The 20,305-nt window shown below is 42.3% G+C and overlaps 1 protein-coding gene across 3 annotated transcripts in view; it reads right to left on the bottom strand.

The window, feature by feature from the left end:
- The window catches only part of sec16b (SEC16 homolog B, endoplasmic reticulum export factor), a 98,369-nt gene that overhangs the window by 52,577 nt on the left and 25,487 nt on the right, over positions 1–20,305 (bottom strand). Inside the window, exon 27 of one of the 3 annotated variants that reach the window (XR_010908618.1) lies at positions 2,941–2,961. The exons of the other annotated variants lie outside the window; for them this stretch is intronic. The gene's annotated coding sequence lies outside the window, so the exon portion shown is untranslated. Of the gene's footprint in view, positions 1–2,940; positions 2,962–20,305 lie in introns of those variants that run through there. 3 annotated transcript variants of the gene reach the window in all.

The raw sequence follows: 20,305 nt of genomic DNA on the forward strand, positions 1-20,305 counted from the left end.
CAGTGTTGTCCACATTATATTTCACCTGCAGCAGCATTGTGAACATTTTTAAAGACACGTTTGGCCGTTAACTTTTAAATGCATCATTATATTTAAACTGCAAACACATGAGGAGAGTCTGACCCACAAAGACCCACACATGGCAGATCAACGAGCGGCTACATTTCTCTCCGATACGGTAGGAGATTCAACTGAATGTGGAGGATTTGAACTGTGACGAATCTGATGATGATTGACAGGGCAGATAAACGGTGACAGGATGCACGTAACTAAGCGACAGAGTCCGTTAAAGATGGCGAAGTAGTATGTCCCGAAGCTTGCATACTTTTCTGCTACACACTCAAAAGTATATACCTTTTCTTCACAAAAAGAGTACATACTTTTAGGACGTAGTATAATTAGGCAAATTGGGACGCAGCATATGTTTCTCCCCTGTTTAGTTAATTAGTCATGTCTATCACCTGTGCCTTGTCATTCACCTGCTCCTCGTTATCCTGTGTATTTAATCCCTCAGTTTGCCCTCTGTGTTTGTCCGTACTCGTTCGTGTATAGCATGTTTCCCTGAGTTTTTTATTAAGATCCATGTTTACTGGTCTCCTTCGTCTCCACGAGCACAGTTTGTAACAGACAATCAAAACGTAATTATTAAATCTTAAGATGTACTTAGGTGGTCAAAAAAAGAATCTAAAGTTCAAGTTCATTTAAACTACCTGTAATAAGTACTCTTTTTAAAGGTTTTCCAAAGTGTCTTTTAAAAAAAAAAAAGAAGGCCACTTTTCATGATGATATAAGACAGTGTATAATGACCAATTTCTAGTTTATCATTAAAAACTTCATAAAATGTTTACTCATCAAAGGTCAACCTTCAGTTTTGCTTGCTTTAAGCCTCACTAATTCTGTAGTTATGAACTTGTTGAACTCATTCTCGCTTTAACAAAAGACAGCTTCAATGCTGCATGTTAAATAGTGATTTTCTTCATTAAAGCCAGACTCAAATTAAAGCTCTTCAGCCTTCTGTTTGCTTTGTCACAGATGCATACATAGTCACTGATAACTGAATTTATGATTAAAAAAAATGTATCCAAATGGTGCAATGTCTGACTTCAAGCTGTTTCAGAGAATTAAAGAGCTACAGAATTTGAACAGGTATTAATGAATGTTACTCTGCAATACAATTCAATACAAATTGGTCACATACTTACATAATTATTTACACTGAGGTGACATGAACAGATAGTTCACCCCAAAACATGTCAGTTCTATCTACTCAATACTATTCCAAACTTGTAGCCTTTAACATTCTTTCTTTTACACATTTTTTTTTGCACATATGAAAGATAATTGTAACCAAATTGTTTATTGCTTTTCACTATACATATTGTTTCAAATCAGCTTTACAAAAAAGGCATGTTTCTACATTACAATTTAGAGTGATCTGATCAGATGTGACTTTGTCCATATGTCAGAAATGTTTTAAGATAATACAAATTATATAGCTAACATCATGTATTTTATTTAGGCAGAAACAACAAGCTTATTAAAGCAATTGTTGTGATCATGATTACAATATATAGAAAATGTGTCAGTTGTGTATACAGTGACCCTAAAAAGTACTTTAGCCATAATTATTTACATTTAATCATTTAGCAGACGCTTTTATCCAAAGCGACTTACAAAAAAGGGTAGAGCAATAGAAGCAAAGAAACAAACAAGGCCAACAACATGTAAGAGCTGTAAGAAATTAATTAGCACAGTACACAAAAGTTTTTTTTAATTTTTTTTTTTTTATAGCCAGCTACAACAAAAACTCACGTACGCAAAATACAGAACACTGGATTTTGATAGCTATGATAACAACCCATTAGGACTAAGGCTGATGCCCCAACTGTTGTGAATGCAGATTCAGTGGCCCAATGGGTTGGTTTTGTATGGCATTCTAGCTAAACACGCAGCAATAGCCATCTACAACAAAAACTCACGTACGCAAAATACAGAACACTGGATTTTGGTAGCTATGATAACTATGTAACATACCCGCCTGAAGGCACAAATCCGGATGAGAGACGTAGATATGATCCAGGAGTGTGCGCTTTTTGGTCGTTGCTGTGGTGATCAGTAAGTGCTATTCTGTATTGGTCAAGTCCAATTGGAAAAGTGCAATTGGAAAAGATGTGTCTTAAGATGTTTTTTAAAAATGGCTACAGACTCGGCAGCACGAATTGAGATTGGCAGGTCATTCCACCAGGTGGGAACGGTCCAGGAAAATGTCCGTGAGAGCGATTTCATGCCTCTTTGGGAAGGAACCACGAGGCGCCGCTCATTCGCAGAACGCAAGCTTCTGGAGGGTGTGTAAGTCTGAACAAGTGAGTTTAGGTATATTGGTGCAGAGCCAGTGGTTGTTTTGTAGGCGAGAACTAGTGCCTTGAATTTGGCTGCTCGCATCAATATTATACATATATAATTATATATGTAAAATATTGGCGCATTTATGTTTGTGTCTACGGTTTCGTTTTGCAATTACCTTTTGGATCTACCCATTTTTGCCAATTATTATTCTCTCCTACACTGTCAGATTTTTTTTTACATTTCTGTCACTGGAGCGGTATCCAAAGGAACAAAACTGAAAAGGTACTAATATGTACCTTTAAGGTACTAATTTGTACTAGGTACAAAGATGCACCTTTTCACTTTTGTACCGTAGGGCCAGCATATACAGAGCTTTTTTTGTGACAGAACTGTACCTTTTTATCTGAGAGTGGACCTAGTGTGCCTATCCTCAGCTGATGCCACTGTTAATGGCCACTGCAGAGCCAGAGCAAGGAAAGGAGCCCAAGCCCAGAGCTGATGCCTGCCACTGACCCTGAGCCAATGCCAATGCCCACAAAGGAGCCAAAGTGTGAGGCCACATCTGTCCTGGAGCTGAAGGTAGTCTGTCCAGATTGTGTGCTGACTTCTATGAGCCTGTGGGAAATGGAGCAAAGCTTGATGAGAATGACAGCCTCCCTCTGTTGATTCCACCCTGGCCTAGCCCATGCTCAGAAACTGTTATGCCATTGAGAATACACGCTACTCCGCTTTCCTCTCCTATCTCCCTTGCCCAGGCAAGTTAGCTCCTCTGCCTTGCCTTCACTGTCGCCCTTTAGTTCCCTGGCTCCTCTATTGGTTCGAATCTGTCTTGGAATTCTAGTTCGCCGGCTCAGTCAAGGTGTCGACTCCTGTATTCCACATTTGACCATCAGGACCGTAGCTCTAACTCGGCCCATCGAGCAGTCGACTCTACCTTGACATCAGCCAGGACCATCATCCCATTGGCTCCATTATGCTTCCTCATCCCACCAGCTTGTCCCTGGTCAGACATTGCCACCTGCCTGCACCATGGACTTCCGAGCCTCCGGTGGCCAGGTTACATGAAAAATATAATATAATACATCATTTGCATACACATTTATCTGATGTCTAACAAAACATCAGCATGTGGCATTTATTTAACCCTAAATATAAATAATAACATAAATGTATAAATGGGTTCAAATTGACCCTATACCGGCTTTTCGAAATATTGTATCAATAGAAAAAACTAGTCTCTTACCTTTATCAATGTCATTTTCATATTTCTCTTTCATTGGATGAAAAGTTATTTGATAAAAAATTTATTTCACACCTGCATTAAAGGGGGAGACATGTCTCAGACAAAGCCATCTACAACCCCAAATCAGAAAAAGTTGGGACAGTTTGGAAAACGCAAATAAAAAAAGAAAGTAGTGATTTCTAAATTTACTTTGACTTGTATTTCATTGCAGACAATATGAACACAAAATATTTCATGCTTTGTCTGGTCAACTTCATGTCATTTGTAAATATGCATCCTTTCCTGTCATTCAGACCTGCAACACATTTCAAAAAAAGTTGGGACAGTAGCAATTTAGGGCTAGTAATGAGGTAAAAGGGTTAAATAATGATGTGATTTGAAACAGGTGATGTCAACAGGTGATTGAAATTATGATTTGGTACAAAAGCAGCATCCAAGAAAGATCTAATCCTTTAGGAGCAAAGATGGGCCGAGGATCGCCAGTTTGCCAACAAATACGTGAGAAAATTATTGAAATGTTTAAAAACAATGTTCCTCAAAGAAAGATAGGAAGAGATTTGGATATTTCAAAAGGAAGCCTTATGTTAACAGTGTCCAGAAGCGCCGTCGACTTCTCTGGGCTCGGAGGCATCTGGGATGGACCATCACACAGTGGAAATGTGTACTGTGGTCAGATGAATCAGTATTTCAGGTATTTTTTGGGAGGAATGGACGCCGTGTGCTCCGGACCAAAGAAGAAAAGGATCATCCAGACTGTTACCAGCAACAAGTCCAAAAGCCAGGGTCTGTTATGGTATGGGGTTGTGTCAGTGCCCTTGGCAAAGGTAACTTGCACTTCTGTGAAGGCACCATTAATGCTGAAAAGTACATAGAGATTTTGGAGCATAATATGCTGCCTTCAAGAAGATATCTTTTCCAAGGACGTCCATGCATATTTCAACAAGACAATGCAAAACCACTTTCTGAACACATTACAAAGTCCTGGCTGCGGAGGAAGAGGGTACGGGTACTTGACTGGCCTGCCTGCAGTCCCGACCTGTCTCCAATAGAGAATGTGTGGCGCATTTTGAAGCGCAAAATGCGACAACGAAGACCCCGTACTGTTGCCCACTTTTAGACTTGTTTGCAGGAAGAATTGGACAAAATTACACCTGAAACACTTCTTTTAACTGTTGTGAAAAAGAATGGCAACATTACAAAGTGGTAAATGCTTTCCTGTCCCAACTTTTTTTGAAATGTGTTGCAGGTCTGAATGACAGGAAAGGATGCATATTTACAAATGACATGAAGTTGACCAGACAAAACATAAAATATTTTGTGTTCATATTGTCTGCAATGAAGTCAAAGTAATGTTAGTAACTTTTTAATTTTATTTGCACATTCCATACTGTCCCAACTTTTTCTGATTTGGGGTTGTACAGGGTTGGGGTAAAGTGTTTAGAGGATGTGAAGCTTCCTCACCAGTCACAAAACAGTTCTAGTTGGGGCTTACTGAGCAAGGTAAGTGTTTCAGTACACTCACAACTACGCGATCAGGCCTAGGTTCAGTAGTGTACTTTTTGCCTCATGACAGGCAAAGACACCCCTGTCCTGTGTGTGGAAATCGCAGTTTCTACAGCTCTTACTTCAATGTGCCAAAGAAAGGTAGGAGGTCGCGACCAATCATAGACCTGCAACTTTTGAATCGGGCTCTGCACAAGCTCTCGTTCAAGATGTTAAAGAGTTACTTCAGCGATTAGCATATGGCTTTCTATCATTAGAAACCCTGGAGTCGTGCTCCCTCCTCTCATATAGAGACGAGAGATTTATGCATTTTACTTCTGGAAAAATTACTCTGGTGACACAAATATCGTCGATTTGTGTCATCGATAAAAGTTTTGGCCAGACGGTAAAGACTACAGCCAGCAGAGGGAGCTATTTCCGCATGTTTTCAGCTCGCACATGGGGGATGGGGTCGCACTCACAGCTCAGCTCGGCTCAGGCATTTAATGGAAACGGTGCGGCCGGCTCATCACGATGCGTGTAATCTGACTCCTGCTGCATTTGCGCTGACACTTCCTCAGCGGCTAACTCGTAATATATTGAACAGACACGTTCATTTTTTAATTGAAGTGTCTGTTCTCTAACTGAACTGATTTTATGAAGATGAATGCGGTGGTGGGAAAGTAAAAGTGATTCAGTAGTGGTGGCTTTGGGAGTGGCCTCACAGGGCAGCGAAGCAAAGGGAATTGTAGTCTTTCATCCCCATGAGACAAAAATACATTTTCTGTCTTTTCTCAGTCTAGAAGGCACCAAATTCAAAAATAATTTCACATTTCTACTACATTAATGATCCAGTTTGAATGCAGATTCATTTTCCCAGCGCTGAAGTAACCCTTTAATGCAGAAACATATTCTGACATGCGTTCACCCACAAGATTGGTTGGTGAAAGATGCGTACTTCCATGTTTCGATTTTGCCTCAACAGACAGGTTCTTAAGTTTGCTTTTAAGGTTCAGGCACACCAGTACAAGCTGCTCCTTTTCGGGCTATCCCTGTCACCTGGACCTGGTGCTTAGACACCTCAGCCATTTGGGTCTTCAGGTCAACTAGGATAAAAGCAAGCTCACCCCAGCACAGCATCACATTACTCGGGATAGATTTTGAATATGATTTTTTGATTACTATGATTACAAATGCACACTCAGTCGATGCTGAACTACCTGAAGATATTCAGAGGAAAACGTACTCGGTTACTTTCGTAACCTCGGTTCCCTGAGAGAGAGGAACGAGTATTACGTTCCGTGCCGTGTTTATGCTTCTCAGGTATCGCTTCAGTCGACACACACCCCGAGTATGGAGGGGGGACGACCCGCGTCCATTAGCTCTTGGAGAAAGCGAGCAGTTCCGCCAGTTCGCATGAGTGTGCGCACATTCGCCCTGGGGACTGGTTTTTCACGATAGATCTGAAAGATGCGTACTTTCACGTGCAGGTAGCCCCCCACCACAGGCCATTCTTGAGATTCGCCTTCGAGGGGCAGGCTTATCAGTACACGGTCCTGCCATTCGGCTTATCCCTGGCGCCCCGCACGTTTACGAAATGTATGGACGCGGCATTAGCCCCGCTCAGGCTGAAAGGGATGCGGGTGCTCAACTACCTCGACGACTGGCTAGTGATAGCCCAGTCTCGAGCAGAACTACTAACACACAGATCCTGGCTCCTCAACCATTTAGACTGTTTGGGTCTCAGGATCAATATCGCCAAGAGCTCGATGTCACCCACTCAAAAGATATCTTTTCTGGGCATTGTTCTAGACTCGAGACTCATGAACGCGCGGCTAACGACACAGCGCGCGCTATCCGTCCAGAACATGGCGACTTCATTCAAAGCCGGAACTCGCGTTCCCCTGAAACACTTTCAGAGAATGCTTGGCCTTATGGCCTCGGCATCGTCAGTGCTCAGGCTGGGACTGCTACACATGCGCCCCCTCCAGCGTTGGCTACGCGCCCGTGTCCCTCCTTATGCATGGAAATGGGGCCGTTTTCCCGTCAAAGTGAGCCACAGCGTTGTCAAAACTTTGGCTCCTTGGACGAGGATCGAGAAGAGTGGTATCGGAGGGGCTTGCTTATGGGCACGGTTACGAAGTTGAAAGTGGTCTCGACAGATGCCTCCACTCGGGGGTGGGGAGCCCTGCACGAGGGCAAGCCGATCTCTGGCCTGTGGGCAGAAACAGAAAAGGGGCTGCACATAAACTGTCTAGAGATGAAAGCGGTCGCCTTATCGCTGAGAGCTTTCCTTCCACATATAAAGAACCACCACGTCTTGGTTCGTTCAGACAACATGTCGGTGGTAGCGTACATAAATCGCCAGGGCGGCCTGAGATCATATTCCCTTCACCGCATGGCGAAGCATCTCCTTTTATGGGCAGAGCACAACCTGAGCTCCCTGAGGGCGGCTCACGTGCCAGGTATTCTGAATGTGGGTCCGGATATGTTATCCAGGGGAACCATTCCCCCAGGGGAATGGTCTCTTCACCCGCAAACGGTTCTCTTAATTTGGAACACCTTCGGCAGAGCGAAAGTGGATCTCTTCGCCTCAGAAGACAACACTCACTGCCCAATATTTTTCTCCAAACGCAGGGATGCCCTGGCCCATGTCTGGCCCAGCCTCTCGCTATATGCTTTCCCCCCGATCGCGATGCTACCACAAACCATCAAGAAAATCAGGGAGACAGCATCCGCGGTGCTTTTAATAGCCCCGCTCTGGAGGAACCGAACGTGGTTCTCCGATCTGATCCAGCTGTCAGACACAGCCCCATGGCCCATTCCGCTGAGGAAAGACCTCCTCACGCAGGCGAAGGGGGGGATCTGGCATCCCAGTCCCGAACTATGGGCCCTCCACGTATGGCCCATCAACTGGTATCGGGAAACCTCTCTGACAGAGTTATGAACACTATAGCGGAAGCTAGAGCCCCCTCGACGAGGCGGCTCTATACTCTGAAGTGGTCAGTGTTTTCTAACTGGTGTGCCGTCCGAAATATCGACGCACGCTCATGCGAAACAACAGAAGTGCTCGCTTTTCTCCAAGAGCTACTGGACGCGGGTCGTTCCCCCTCCACGCTCAAAGTTTATGTCGCCGCCATAGCAGCTAACCACGCTCAGGTTGCGGGACATTCACTAGGGAAAAGTGAGCTCATTGTACGTTTTCTTAAAGGGGCCAGGAGATTGAACCCCCCTCGCCCCCCCTCGGTTCCTATTTGGGACCTCGCGGTGGTTCTAGACGCTATGAAGGGTCCCCCTTTCGAGCCTCTCCAGACCGCGACCATAAAGCTTTTATCACTCAAAACCGCGTTTCTGCTGGCTCTGGCCTCGGTTAAACGTGTGAGTGACTTACACGCACTCTCAGTGAGTCCGTCCTGTCTCGAGTTCGGGCCCAACAACTCCAAAGTTGTTCTTAAACCGAGACATGGTTTTATACCCAAAGTGCTTTCTACCCCTTTTAGAGCACAGGTTATTACTCTGCTTCCTTTACCCGCATCTCAGGGTGAACAGGACGCGAATCTACTCTGCCCGGTCAGAGCTTTGAGACTGTATCTGGAGCGCTCCTCCCCCTTCAGGCAGTCGGACCAGCTGTTTGTCTGCTTCGGCGGCCGCACTAAAGGTTGTGCTGTCACGAAGCAAAGACTCTCACACTGGATAGTGGACGCGATCTCGCTGGCATATGAGTCTAAAAACCTGACTTGCCCTATAGGCGTTAAAGCCCACTCCACTAGAGGCATGGCCTCATCTTGGGCTTGGTCGTGTGGCATTTCTTTGGAAGATATCTGTGCGGCGGCAGGCTGGGCCTCTCCGTCCACTTTTATCAGATTCTATAAATTGGAGGTTCCAGCTCTACAAGCAGGGCTTCTCTCCATCTAGGCTCTATCTTGACCCTGGTAAACAGATTGCCTTTAGTTTTGGCCTGTACACATCAGTCCTTAAGCACTTTTCATTTATCATAAGATCCGACTATGTCCGATCAGCCGTTCAAACGAACCGACTCTTCCGGTTCTTCATCCCCCCTCATAGACGCCTCTTCGGTGTCTCGGGGGTTATTTACATGTGCTTTAGGCATACTGGGTCAGTCAGCACACACGGCGCTTTACATTGTGTTCCCATACGTAATACGAGGAACCTCTCTCGAAAGGGAACGTACTCGGTTACTTTCGTAACCTCGGTTCCCTGAGAGAGAGGAACGAGTATTACGTTCCGTGCCGTGTTTATGCTTCTCAGGTATCGCTTCAGTCGATCTAAAAACCTGACACCTATGGCGAAATTAGGGCTTTATATAGCCTCCTGTATGCAAATATAAGCACCTTTTTTCGGCGGGCTTCTGGAACGCCCCCCATTGGCTCGTTCCTCTCAGCCGCCTCACCATAGGTTCCTGCAGTTGCCGTGGCCCGGCCAATCAGAGCGCTCCTCGCGCTGAGCTATGGCCGTTCAACGGCACTGCGCTTTACATGGATACCTTTATTAAAGTTTTGCTTCATATTCTCGAGAAAAGGAGTTTTTCCCATACGTAATACGAGGAACCTCTCTCGAAAGGGAACCTGACTCGCTAGCGTCGGGTGTACTGTTTCCGCCGCTCTCTCCTTTAACAGTTTCAATGCCTCAGCGAAAAGCACGTGACTGACACTGCTTCTTACTGAGGGCTCGACCACGGCTTGAATCGCGGGGTCTGCGAGCAAAACTGTAGCGAGAACCTCGTTTTATATGTTCAACACCCAATATTATATACCAGGAATGGCCTGCCAGGCCTGGGCTCGTGAAGCCAGGGGTTGAATTAGATTCGGGGGCTGGCCGCTTAGTAATAGGGGCCTGTTAGCCGGGTTGCTTGTGCTGTAACACTGCTTGTAACACTGTGGGGATAGTGTTAGTTTTGGCGGTGCAGGCTTTGCAGTGGGCGCGCGCCTCACATTTATATTGTGTGTGCGAGAGTGAACTTTGTGAAAAGTGCTTGGGTGCAGGAGTGCAGACTGTAAAGTGGGCACATTTCCTACATAGAAAGCTCTTTTGTGTGTAGTGTAAACAATGTGTAGTGGCGCACAACCTACGTAGAATACCCATGGTGCAAACCAGTGAGCAAATCCACAGGGGTAAACGCACACAGCATTAGTGTGCAGGCGAGCGTGTTTAACAAAGGCTAGTTGACTGCAATATTTCATCTCCAGTCACTTAACCTAAGGGAACTGGGAGAATGTAAGGAAGTGCGGGTGGTATGTGAGCCATTCCACAATGCCGTTATGTTCTAGTCTAGACTGAAAGCGCGCATGCAGACAAGCGTGTTTGACCACAGGCTAGTTGACTGCAATAAGGCTAATTGACTTTATATGGTGTAATCCGGCCGCGGCGGGATTTATTTGTGATTTTGTGAGGCTGAATTAACAGTGCTTATGTAGGGGTGCACACTGTGTAGTGGACACTTTGTCTACAGTGTAAAAACCTTTCCAGCCGCCTGAATAAAGGGGACTGGAAGTGATAGAGTGAAAAAAGGGCTTAGCTTGGCAGCCATTTTCCGACGCCCTTATGCTCTGACAGTGAGCGCGTGCTATGACGTAAGTCGCGCTCTAGTCAGCAACGCGCTGTGGAAGGGGCGCGCGCGCGCTATCATGACAAGGCAGCCATTACAACTTCCTTGGCAGTAAGCGAGCGCTGCAGCGACATTGTTCTTGACATACCCAACAGCCCGAGCTCGCTCGTCTAACTTACTCTAGTATTCTCTGTCCGCAGCGCTTCAGCACGACGGCAGTAGAATGAGCACGGCGAGAGCTTCGGCTCGAGTTAGTTTATTCACTCTAGTATTCTCTGTCCGCGGCAATAGAGCGACAGAACGAGAGAATTGGAAGCGTGAGGAAAAACTCTGTCCGCGGCGCTTCTAGCACGGCGAGAGCTTCAGCTCGAGTTTGTTTATTCACTCTAGTATTCTCTGTCCGTGGCGCTTCTAGCACGGCGAGAGCTTCGGCTCGAGTAAGTTTATTCACTCTAGTATTCTCTGTCCGCGGCGATAGAGCGACAGAACGAGAGAATTGGAAGCGTGAGGAAAAACTCTGTCCGCGGCGCTTCTAGCACGGCGAGAGCTTCAGCTCGAGTTTGTTTATTCACTCTAGTATTCTCTGTCCGTGGCGCTTCTAGCACGGCGAGAGCTTCGGCTCGAGTTTGTTTATTCACCCTAGTATTCTCTGTCCGCGGCGATAGAGCGACAGAACGAGAGAATTGGAAGCGTGAGGAAAAACTCTGTCCGTGGCGCTTCTAGCACGGCGAGAGCTTCGGCTCGAGTAAGTTTATTCACTCTAGTATTCTCTGTCCGCGGCGATAGAGCGACAGAACGAGAGAATTGGAACCGTGAGGAAAAACTCTGTCCGCGGCGCTTCTAGCACGGCGAGAGCTTCGGCTCGAGTTTGTTTATTCACTCTAGTATTCTCTGTCCGCGGCGACAGCGCGACTGAACGAGAATTGGAAGCGTGAGGAAAAACTCTGTCCGCGGCGCTTCTTCAGCACGGCGAGAGCTTCGGCTTGAGTTAGTTTATTCACTCTAGTATTCTCTGTCCGCGGCGATATCGCGACTGAACTAGAGAAGAGGAAGAGTGAGGAAAAGCTCAGTCTGTCCGCGGCGCCTCCTCAGCGCGACGGTATAGTGACGAGAGCTTCGGCTCGAGTTCGCCTATTCACTCTAGTATTCTCTGTCCGCGGCTGTAGCGCGACGGAACGAGAGAAGAGTGAGGACAACTCTGCGGCAGCGGCGGAAGAAGAGCCGCGGCGGCGGCAGAGTGAAGAGAGCTTCGGCTTGAGTGTGCTCATGTCCTCTAACATTCTCTCTTTCCGCGCCGCTATTCAGCGCGACGGAACGAGAGCAGAGGGAGAGTGAGAAGAGCTCCGTCTTTCCAAGGCGCTAAACGACGCGGCGGAACGAGAGAGTCCTCGAATAGAACAAGCCTGTAAGCTCTAGAAGTGGCGTTGCAGCGGCAACACACACACAAACACATACAACACTCAACATAGACACAGTTTAAAGGATATATAACGCCGGATGGCGTAGCTGGAACGGCAGAGAAGGCGGAGAGGGAGTCCGTCGTCCTCAGCTGCAGGTTCCGCTGGTGCCTTTTCAACGGCGGTGCTTCTTCCGGAGATCAGCGAAGGTATCGCTGAAGGAGATAAAATCTGACACCTATGGCGAATTAGGGTCTTATATAGCCTCCTGTATGCAAATATAAGCACCTTTTTCGGCGGGCTTCTGGAACGCCCCCCATTGGTTCGTTCCTCTCAGCCGCCTCACCATAGGTTCCTGCAGTTGCCGCGGCCCGGCCAATCAGAGCGCTCCTCGCGCTGGGCTATGGCCGTGCAGCTCACTGCGCTTTACATAGATACCTTTATTAATAAAATTTTGCTTCACATTCTCGAGAAAAGGAGTTTTTCCCATACGTAATACGAGGAACCTCTCTCGAAAGGGAACCAGAGGCTCTTGTTGCATATGGCATCCTCTACGCTGCTCAGGTTGATGCATATGAGGCTGCTTCAGCATTGGCTACAGCCTGAGTCCCGAAATGGACATTTTGTAACCATCACACCGATTTTGCAATTCATCTGACTTCCGAATTTTTCTGGTAGAACTTGCATTTCTAGGAGCAAGGGTACCCCTAGAAAAAGGTCGCAACAGCAGTGGCACATCAACTGCTTTGAGTTGTTGGAGAAATTGCTGGCCCTGCAGAGGTTTAAATCTTCGATCAAGTGCTCCATAGCTAGTGATTTCCTGAGGGTAATCTCGTGTCTTCCCCTGGGTAGAGCCTTGTTCTGCCACCAGTCCCTCCATGAAATTCCTCCATCTTTAGGTAGGGCCTAACGCTGAGACTTCATTACATGTGTGGTATTCCGGTGGCAAAGTCCATGTGAGGTTTCTCCACGTTCCTGAAGGGAGGATGTGGCCTCCGAAGTGTTCGTTTTCTGCATGGTAAAAGGAACACTTCCCCAGTGCAACATCAGGTCTACACAGCTATGAATTTTTAAGAAAAGAAAAAAAGAGGTCAAAGGACTGGCCTTAGTGATATATTCCCATGGTAAGTAGTACTGTTACTGTTCTTTCTGTCCCTGCATGGTACAAAAGACTACATGACTTACATTGGGTGTTGGGTAGGTTATGATGTTGTGAGGTTGCTTGTTACCCAGTATTTGGGGGCTTGCCGCTATCCGAACATCTCAGTGACTGTTGTTACCTCTGTTCCCTTCTACCACAAAGATAAACTGCCCGCTGAAATGGCCTCTGCCTCGGCTCCTAAGCACAAACCTGAATGAGAATACTTATATGCCTGAGTGAGTGGCACATGTAAATTCCACTATCCAATTTTCATTTACCTATTCTCAAAGTATCAGAGGTGATTGGAGCTCCCATGTATGACCCCTAGTGTCATCCATCAACACCACATCGCATTCCCTCCATCAGGGAACAGAGTTTACAACAGTAACCGAGAAGATATTCTGCTCGGACACTCTATGGTTTTATAAAGTTTGACATTTTAGAATATAATGCAATAAAAATCATACAATGTTAAGTGTGAATGTCCGAAATCGTGGCACTGGTATCTTGCTTTATCTTCTAGCTAAATAACTCCTATGAAAACAACATAATGTTGTAACAATGCTGTTGTCAAACCCCTGCTGAACAGAGAGGACAAAAGTACAAACTAAATCCTGTCCTACAGCAGGTGGCTCTTCAGCAGCCACTGGAGATCTGCCAGAGACGATAAACATCATAAACACTCTCAGCCCTAGTCACCACTTCACACACTTTCCCTACACACAGCCTCAGAAAGCTCAGCCTTTCTGTTGGCTTAGCTTTGACCTGTCCCACTGAGTTTAGAGGTGAGATCGTGACGCTCTCTTGGCTTTATCTAGTTTTCCCAGCTCTGAACACGTCAGCCTTATATGTTCAGACTTGGAGCTGAAGATATACAATAACCCCCTTATATCCACAGCTCCATTTGAGTTCCCAGTGTCTAAAAGGTCAAAGGTGCCTTTAGGATGGGGGAAGTGCATTGATAAAACAGGTCAAAACTATAACAAAAGCCTTTCTTAAAAAAAATCTCTCCATAATAAATCAAACTTTTGATCTTCTTTTATAATGGTTATGAGAAAAGAAGTACACTTTAGCACAAAAAGTGTATTTATTATTTAAAAATATAATATACTACAAAATAATCTAATTAAAATGAATGTTGTTTTCAGACACTTAATTGAATGTTAACATCTGTAAAGTTAAAGTATTAAAGTAAAACTTTTAATTTGACATTATTACAGTGTACTTTTTAAAAGTGTGTTAAGAAACTTGAAAGTGTACTTTAAGTGCATTTACGTGTCCTTTCATTAATATTATATCATCTGTAAGTGCAGTTTTATGCTTGTTGAGGATTTGAGGTACACTACAAGTGCACATTCAAAACAATTGATTTTTTTACAAGAGTATATTCTTTGACTTGTGCTGCCATGAAAAACAGTGCTGTAAAGCTGTTTTTCTCTACTGACTCTGATCTGATGCTGTGGAAAATTCCACAAAATAACCCTGCACAAGTGAGGCGCCATTGAAAAAAACCTCAGTCTCTGTTTAGTATAATGTGGGTATGCTTTGAATTAAACCTCTTGCGTAACCAACATCTTTGCATCAGTTAAGAATACCTGAAATAAGATCCGGCACTGATCTGACGTCAAACATTTATAGGGTTTCATTCCATTTTAATTCAATTTAACTTGCTGAAGGGTCCTCAAACATACAGTGCATGTATTTCATACAGTGCTATTTAAATCAGAAATTATATAAGAAAAATATTTCTCCTTGCATTGGTCTTGGTCGTGCTTTAAAAACCAGGTTGCTTTTTGTAATCCTTAAAGGGAGAATGTCTTCAAACTTGTAAGTGAGAGAGTTAAAAGAGATGGCATGCTAGGAGTCCTCTGTAGTTAATGAATTACAGTGGTTTCACCAAGCATATGCATTTAATTTAGTGTCCTAAATGGAGAAAGGGCACTTTGTGGCCCCTGACAGAGAAGCAACTTTTGCTTTCATTTAAAGGATGTGTGAGTTCAGTCTTTAACAGTATGTATTGCCATTTCTGTCCTTCTTTGTCTCATGCCTCATATTTTCATGATAAAATCCCCTTTTTACAGCAAAACAATATAAGTATGAATGGCAAAAGAAAGGATTTTTGTGCACATCCATTTAAACAAGCTTGTGTGTGTGTGTGTGTGTGTGTGTGTGGGTGTGGCCTGGTAAACCCTACGTTACGGGAACAAAATGTCCTGGTCCTTGTGGGGACATTTTTTGGTCCTCATGAGGAAAACATCTTATAAATCATACTAAGTGATGTTTTTTGAAAATGTAAAAATGCAGAATGTTTCCTGTGATGGGAAGGCTTAGGGGTAGGGACAGTTTAGGGGGATAAAATATACCGTTTATAAAGTACAAAAACCATTACGCCTATGGAAAGTCCCCATAAAACATGGAAAATCAATGTATGTGTGTGTGTGTGGGCGTGTAATCCTTACGTTGGGGACTAAATGTCCCAACAAAGATGGCAATATCCGAAATCCTTGTCTTTGTGGGGACATTTTTAGATCCCCATGAGGAAAACTTCTTATAAATCACACATAAGGAGTTTTTTTTTTTTAGAAAGTAAAAATGCAGAATGTTTCCTGTGATGGGTTTAGGGGCATGGGCAGTGTGGGGATAGAAAATATGGTTTGTACAAATAAAAATATGTACACCTTTTGGGACTGAAATCTGAACCTAAGTGCAATGATCAGTCCTCAAATGTTTGTCATATATTAATACAACATGCAACCAGTAATAATTAGACTCGTTCTCAAACCTTTTTGAGAACCAGTCTGGGTAAAGCAAAGTTGTAAACAAACGGGGACAAAGATATAGTTTTTAGAATATAGTCATAGTTTTTACATGAGAATTTGGGAGAGTACATTTTGAATGCTTTTACGCGCTACAGGTAAACTGAGCCTAAGTAGAGATTAAATAGATAGCTAAGAGCCTATGTGAAAATACTCAGACTGCATGATTTGACAGGTTTAAGCACACAACAGACAAGGGTATTAGTCATCTTTGTTTTTAGCTATCATTATTATTATCGAAATGTGCAACAGGCTATCGGCCATCAGTAAGTTCTATACCATCAAAAGTTACTGAGAGTAATGAGACAAAGTGAGTAAAGCAATGTGATCTTAGCGTGTTTGCAAGCATAAACTAAAATAAAAATAAAGTCAAAAAACTATAAAAGAATGATCAAATCATAAAAATTAAGCTTCATAAATAATAAAGTTAAAATGTTAAACTGATGAAAGTGCAAGCATAACGACTTTTTAAATCAACAGAACAGCCGTTGATTGAGATTGTTTCCCCATTCTGTTGAACATAATCCAAAACACACACAGACACTGAAAATGAAACAACAGATAATCACTGTTAGTTCTTCCAAAACAGAACGGTGAACACAAGTACCATCAGGTAAAGAACCGTTTAGGTTTGGCACTGATTCTGATATTGCGCAAAGTCCTGACAGTAAAGATCATCAGGTTCAAGACATCCCCACAGACCTCCTGATATGTGTAGAGTACAGGGGTGAAATCGTGCTCCGGGGTGGAGGTCGGGTTTGAAATCAACCCCCTCGGCACAGCGATACTACTGACGGGCACTTTACTAGTAGGGATTAAAGGGACAAGAGTCTTGCTGGTTTAGTGAAGCAGGAATTTCTTGTTGGTTAAGTGGTCAAGTAGACCTAACTAATTTGCAGTGTTGAGGAAAGATATTTTGAAAAGTAATGCACTACAATTGCATTAAATACGTTACTCCCTTAAAAAGTAACAAATTTAGTTATTTTTTAAGAAAAATAATGCGTTACGTTGCCTTTGCGTTTTACATAACAAAAAAAGTTATATTTTTGTGCAAATGTAAAGACCTCTTCACACCAAAATTGAAATAAGCCTCAGACCAAGGTAAAAATGCAAATTCACGGATTTATAGTAGAGGGTGCAGCTCAAACAAACCATTCTGGATAATGGAAAATAGGATGCAGGAGAAAAAAAGTTAAAGACTCTTTCTTCACCAATAAAAAAAAAAAAAAAATCTAAAGTAACAGGTCACATAAAACTGATGATCAGTGATGCTGGTCTTTTTTAAACAAAGTTACAAAAAAACAAAGAATACATAAAAAAAGGCTATACGCAGGAATAGGTCATTAAATTAAAATGTTAACCCTATTTATTCACCGTCATAACACTTTAAACCTCAACTTTTTGAAGAACATTTCTGACAAACAAAAATTGACAAAAGAAATAAAAAACATTGGACCCCATTGACTTTCATTGTATGAACAAAAGAAAGAAAAAATCATGCTTGGAACAACATAACTTTTTTTACTGCTAATATCCACCAGGTGGGTTCAGGTAGGGTTACAATTGCAAATGTACAGTTAATGTCGAAATAAAGCAATTAATCCCACTACACTTTTTACTATGACGTATTACTATGTTTTTTTACAATGAAAAAAATGAAAAAAACTAACATCAGGTTTAGAGCAAAACATTTTACTGAAGTACAACAATTTACGCCAATAGGCTAATAGGGGAAACGAGGTCAGTTGTAACACCTCCAACTTAATGAATTAAACACGTGTGTGCGCGTGAGTGTGTGTGTTTATTTATGTTTTGCTTGTACAGTATTTTCAAGTCCTGAAACGTGCTGGTAAACATAGCCTACTGTACTATTAATTAGATAATATCGACCTCTGCTGGACACAAGTAGTATACCAGGTTGTTTACATCATTTGGTTTGAATGTGGATTTCAAACAAAAGCCAGGACTAGAGTGTGAGGAAAGAGAACAGAATGTCCTCTTTTTATTGAAAAGCATCTCCTCCTTATGACCAAAATGTTTATGCTGGCATTCAAAAACATACAAATTTGAAAACAATAAAGCAGATCCATGCAATTCTAAACAATGCTTTTGGAAAAGAAAATGATTCAAACAGCATAAAATGCTACAAAAATAAATGACAAACAAAACCATATGAATATAGGTCTTAGTTTATCTTAATCTATTGTTTTAATTTGACTTAATTTAACACGTCTTATTTAACACATACTATAATGTTTTATTGTTTCTTAATATCATTTTATCCAGCCAGGATTACTTTCTACGTTGAGGTGTTTAAATTTCAGTTGATTCCACTCCTTCATCTTTTTTTATCACGCCAGTGAAATTTCCACTGCCCTTTGCACGGGATTTTAAACGCATACTAAATCTATATATTAAAAAAAAAAATCTGAAATATGCTTTTTTTAATTAATAAAAAGTTTTTTTTTTTTAATCAATTATGTTTATAATTAATGTAATGATATTTTCAATTAGTATTCTACTAGATCATGATTTGCATAACAATTTATGTACTTGGAATGTGCAAAGCTGGCATGTTGCCATTTCTTCTATTTGAAGCAGAATTACATTTTAAAGTTGGCTTGGAAAGTTTAATGCAATTAGCTGAAACTGACTTTTTAAATTTATTTTCTAGAAAATCTGAAAGCAATGGCATGCTTTTGGTTGGCTATAGGTTCTATAACTGTTAACACCTATTTCAACCATGCATATCCTCTGAGCTCAGCCTCGGTGACAACAAATTGCAGCTGTTGTTGAAGCTTCTTGTGCTTTTAATGGACTGCTGAAAAGGCAAGTAAGCAAGTAGTTCCAGTATTATATTAACACGATGACATGCATGTGCAACAAGTGCATCTTAAAAGGTTTGTGTCATCATAGGAGCTAGGGTGGCTGTTGGCCACTATTAGTGTGCTAGCTAATTTAACATACACGGCTGGAACATATTTATTTCCAGTATATACGTTAGATTGTATGACATATAATTATAAACCAGGGCCAACTAACCCCAGTCTCCCCTATATGTTACCATCCATCATACCTTGCCATAAAGTTAAATTACAGTTTGTCATCAAAACACATATGACAACATACTTATGTTAATACTGTTTAGAGTAACTCACAGCAGTCTCATTAACTCTCAAAGTACAAGGGGAAGGATACTATAGCGAGGATCACTCTCTGGTTGTCAAAATAAACACCTCACTGACCAAGACATAAGAAATTACACCAAATTCCCCAAATTAAATTACATTTTGAAATATGACATATTACAAACTGAACAGTTTCGTATTGTTATAATATTTCAAAATACTACTTTCATTTTTGGTCGCATAAATTCAGTCTTGGTGAGCATAAAAAACTTATTTCAAAAACATTAAACAAATCTTACTGACCCTTAACTCACAATTCTGAGAACAAAAGTGCAAATTTATGTCAATGTCTTTATAGCACAACTTACAGTTTATATTGTGCAATTCTGACTTTTTAACTTGTAATCGCAAAAAAAAAAGTCAGAATTGTGAGATAAAAAGGCAATAAGGGGCAGTTTTAGGGGCAGATAAAACCTAGTCCTAGTCTAAACTAGATTAAACAAGATTAAACTACCCTTTAAACTAGATTAAAAGAAATCGGCTTTCTGTAAATAGTCCTATACTTAGTCTAGTCCAGAGTTAAATACGTTGATTTCCTGGAGGAAGCCTAGAGCTACTCCAGGACTAAATTAAACCTACCAGGAGGCAGGTTTCTTTTAAGACTAATGTTACAAAGAAGGCGTATTACTTGGATGTACTTGGATTGTACTTGGAATGTTACTCAAATGTAATTGCTTCATATTAAATTGACTTGAATGGTTACTCTGACTTCACTTGATGTTTTCCTTAATAAAAACGGGACTTCTCATCATGCTTTTCACAGCACTGAACTGGTAGAGTAAATGTTGAAATAAAGAGTAATACATTTTTATCAAGATGAGAAAATTGAGAGAATTGTTCATATGTAATGCTCTTAAATGTTGGTATTTAAAAATTTGCTTTTTGGGGGTTACCATTGTGTTGGGTAAAGTGTTGTGTTAAAGTGTTACTTCAGCGATTAGCATATGGCTTTGTATCAGTAGAAACCCTGGAGTATATTCAAATGATTGTGCTTTCTCCCCTCATATCCCCATAGACAAGAGATTTATGCATTTTATTTCTGGAAAAATTCCTCCTATGATGCAAATTGACGATATTTGCTACAGGCACTCATTTAAACGGAGCTATGGTGAGCAATGTAAGTCTT

Source organism: Pseudorasbora parva, chromosome 12, assembly GCF_024679245.1.
Source record: "Pseudorasbora parva isolate DD20220531a chromosome 12, ASM2467924v1, whole genome shotgun sequence".
In the NCBI taxonomy this organism is placed as follows: Eukaryota; Metazoa; Chordata; class Actinopteri; order Cypriniformes; family Gobionidae; genus Pseudorasbora; species Pseudorasbora parva.